Consider the following 4,604-nt stretch of genomic DNA (forward strand, 5'->3'; position numbering starts at 1 on the left):
CCGTATTATTATTATCATTATTATTATTATTAATTATTATTATTATTATTATTATTATTATTATTATTATTATTATTATTATTATTTATTATTATTATTATTATTATTATTATTATATATTATTATTATTATTATTATTATTATTATTATTATTATTATTATTATTATTATTATCATGTATATTGTCATCAAATTGTGTGATTTATGGCGAAAGCCTAAGCTTGAATAAACTTCGTATTTCTAACTTCGTATAAAAAACTTCCAACAACCACTCGATTATAGTGGAAACGACTGAGCTTGTGACACTGAATTAAGGATCATATCCAAACAAGAAAAAGTAAAACGACGGAATACACAGTCAAAAGATTTATATCAATAATTTGTCAGAAGTAATAACCAAAAAGGCTGTATAAAAAAAAATCAAAGAGTTGCATGACGCCAATTAATTCTTTTTATAGGATTTTTTCATGGCTTTGGAATTTTCATGGCTACTTACTAACACCACCAAATTGTGAGTGAATGGTAATGCGCGGTCAAAAAAAACGAGTTTAATAAATCCATAGCCATACCCCGTTTCATGCATTTACGTTTTTTAAAAGTTCAGTTAAGATTTTATATAGCGAAATATCTAACAGCGACACTGAACATGTAGGTCGTGACATGAGGCCTGTTAGGCGATATTACATTTTTTTCCCGACAGAGACAACGCTGTTAACAACCAGATACTCATTCCGGAGACGGATTGACAAATTTCATTAATTTTTTTTTAAACGTGGGCTTTTACATAGCACAATATCCATTAAACGTGCTCATAGCGCTTTACAAGGGGTCCCTGAAAAACAGCAAATGTAGAAAGAGACACAACTATATTACAATTTTTTCCCCCGACATTTATCTTTTTATTATATAACAATCCCAGGTTATAAGGCATGGACTGGCAATAGTGTTTATCAAAAGCTTAAAAAGAAAAAAAAGAAAGAAAAAAAAAAAGAAAGAAAAAGAATAGGGGGAAAAAAGAGCAAAATAGTTACCCCGCGACGTTTTGGACTCAAAACCCTTGTTCAACCAACAACAAAATAAATAAAAAATTCAATTCAGTGCTTTGATTGTCATCAAGAAAGAGTTTTGAGCTCGAGACTTGAAACCTGTTAAGTATGTTTTTGTTTATTTTTATAACTCTTATGTTCATTTATTTTTCAATACGAACTTAATTGTTAACATTCACACTAGCTCAGCTCTATAAAAAAAACAAACAACTTGAGCTTTTATATAGCCAGTATCCACTAAACGTGCTCAAAGCGCTTTACAAGGGGTCCCTGACAAACAGCAACATGTAACATGTAGAACGAGACATAACGCATGTTAGGCGATATTACATTTTTTTTTCTCGTACAGAGACAACGCTGTTAACGACCAGGTGCTAATTTTACTCCTGAGTACGATGAGAGAATGTGAGCGATGAGTCACTCATTGTATGCGCCGAGCGAGGCTCGAACTTAGGATCTCCCGATCCGAAAGCGAGTGTCATACCACTAAGACCTCATAGCTGCACAAAGTTCTACAATTTCTAAAAGTATGTAAATAGATTTATTGGAGAGTGTGCTATGGTAAATAGATGGTGAACTATCAGCACTTTGTCCCTGATTTATGACGCGGTGTCATTTTAAATAGGCAAGCAATATGGCTGACGGAAGTGGCGGTGTCTGCCGTGCCTGGGGCATGCTGGGATGTTTTATGACCAGGTAGGTGGTACTGCTAGTGGTTTCACTTAGATCTTATCCAGATACGAATAATGGATTTCTATTGCCCTTCTTAAAAAGAAGAAAACAAAAGAAAATAAAGAGGAATGGAGATGTCGTGGAGATTCAGAACAACTAGGAATAAAAAACGAATCTATAATGCAGCGAATAACTCTCTCCTTACCAGCCATTTTCAGAATTTTCCCCAAAACTTCACACCCACCCAACACAAAAAACCCCCCAGACATTTCTAACTCAAAGAGAAAAGCAACAAGCAAATTCTATACATAATATTGTTCGACAATATGAACTCTTCTCACAGAATGTCAAATTTTTGTAGCTATAGCAAAAAGAAATGAAATCTGGATGAGAAAAGTGACGGTTGCATCGTAACAAATGTGACGATTTTCCAAAGGGTGGTAAGGAGAGAGTTAATGGACAAACAGAAATACGTATAACGGTGGTCGGTGGATCAAACCTCTGAAGTAGTCCCGATTTTCACGATCGGCAGATCAAACCTCTGAAGTCTACATGCGAGCGTTGCGCATTAAATGTTTTATTTAATTTTGGGCGGATCAGACATTTGATGACACCAGAGGTATGATCCGCCCAAAATTAAATAAAACACGGTACGCGAAGCTCGTATGTAGACTTCAGAGTCTTGATCTGTGAAAATTAAGACTTCAGAGGTTTGATCCGCCGACCATAGATATACAATTGAAAAAGTTAATGATAATAAATATGATTTTAAAAATTAAGATATGTAGAGAATGGAATAAAACCATATATTATTGAACAAAGAGATGTTAAGTGAAAGACATTTTTGTGAGCACAATCGAGAATAATAATATATCATGTATATTTAACTCACTCAATCCTAGAGATTTTTGCTACTTTTCAAAATTGGAAAAAAAAATGTATTAAAAATGAGATGTACATAGATAGTTTTATTCAACTACCATGAATATGTAAAAACGAAAAACATTAGCTTTGATACTACGCCTATAATTTGTCTAAGAAAAATGTAATAAATAGGCATGGGGTAAAAGTGACCCGGGTAAACAACGGATATAGTCGGTGTTAGGGTTGAGTGAGTAAATTCAATTATTTGTGTTGCCACAGAGTTGTGTCACACTATGTATTTGTTTGGGTTTGTTTGTTTTTTTTTTCTCTTCTTAAAAAAATCGGGTCTAAAATGTAGTGTATATTATTAAAGACTAAACAAACAAAACAATCTATTTGATGAGATATGGTCTATAGGGAATGAGATAAGCGGACGAGTAGCGTCCCTTGATTGGACGTCACCGGTAGAGAAGTTATTTGTAAACAAACCAACTACAAGCCAAGCCGCTCCAAATACAATTTTTATTATTCATGATATTTATGTACAAAAATGCATATCATAATCAACGTAGAGAGATCTTTTCTTTAGTTTTCTCCATTATGAAATATGATGTAGACTACAAATTAAAAATAAAAGATGGTTTGTTTACAAATAACTTCTCCGCCGGTGACGTCCATCAAGGGACGCTACTCTTCCTCTTATCTCATTCCCTATAGGCATTTTACAGGACACGACTCATAGTCCGCTTTCTTAGCGGCAAGTTCCGTGCGTTTTGTGCACTTTCTGTAACCAGCAAACTAACTATACAAAAGCTAAATATGAATGCCGGCGTGAGCTTTTTACAAAAAAGTCACGCCTTCCAGACAATATGCCACCAACTTGTGAAGCTCTCAAACAGCATTTAAATCGAGAAGTTTACCAAGCTGGTTATGTATGGAAACGCTCTCTTGCTAAAGACCCTAGTCTTCCTTCCAAATCAGATTTTGGTTGGAACGAAGATGGGATGCCAAAGTGGTCCACTTTGACTGACCTTACACATGCCTCACAAAATCTGATATAATGTATCTGTTCATCAAAGGGATGCTCCAAAAGATGCAATTGTGTTAAGGCATCTCTTCCATGTAATCTGTTATGTGCCTGCAATGGTCAATGTTCTAGAGACAATGATTGACTTTAAACACGTTTTTCAATTGTATGTTTTCAACAAACTATGTAATTAAAAAGGGATGTAAATTTATAATAATGCTGCTGCTAAATATGTACACAGAAAAAATGTTTTAAATGGTTCAATTCTTCATTGAATAAATATGTTTTGTACAATGTATCTAAATTTAAACGTGTTATTTGCTATATGATAGAAATACATTGTACTCTTATCTTTGAGAGTGATTGTACGTGTGTGTCGGAAGGAGAAGGGGTACTTGCTTTGGCAGTTGAATTGTCTATTATTGTTTGTTTTTTAATCAAATTAATATTGCTTAATTTTAGAGGATGCGAAGATTAAAAAATGTTTTTGTGTCAGATTCTAAACTATTTTGTTTCTAGGAAGGAGGAATATATTCTTTTTAATTTCCTGAAAAATCCCAATTCAATTTCGCATTTTCTTATAGATTTCAATAAAATTCAAATGGAAAAAGAATTTGTGAGTCCAGAGTACGCAACGAAAATCGTTGTTTTTTTTAACCTGTGCGCTTACAATACAACATGATCTTGTTTCATGTTGGAGAAAAGAAAAATTAATTTCATTATATTATAATCGTTAAGGATTGTGTGTGCCATAAGAGCTTTTCTTCCATGATGACAATGAAACTATTATTATTATTATTATTATTATTATTATTATTATTATTATTATTATTATTATTATTATTATTGGTATTATTATTATTATGACTGATTATGTGTGCGTTTGTGTGCGTGTGTGTGTATGTAATGTGTGTGAGAGAGGGAGAGAGCGAGAGAGAGAGAGAGAGAGAGAGAGAGAGAGAGAGAGAGGGAGGGAGAGCGAGAAAGTGTGTGTG

Source organism: Berghia stephanieae, chromosome 12 (genome assembly GCF_034508935.2).
Source record: "Berghia stephanieae isolate SIO BIC M18660-M18661 chromosome 12, UCSD_Bste_1.3, whole genome shotgun sequence".
Lineage (NCBI taxonomy): Eukaryota > Metazoa > Mollusca > Gastropoda > Nudibranchia > Aeolidiidae > Berghia > Berghia stephanieae.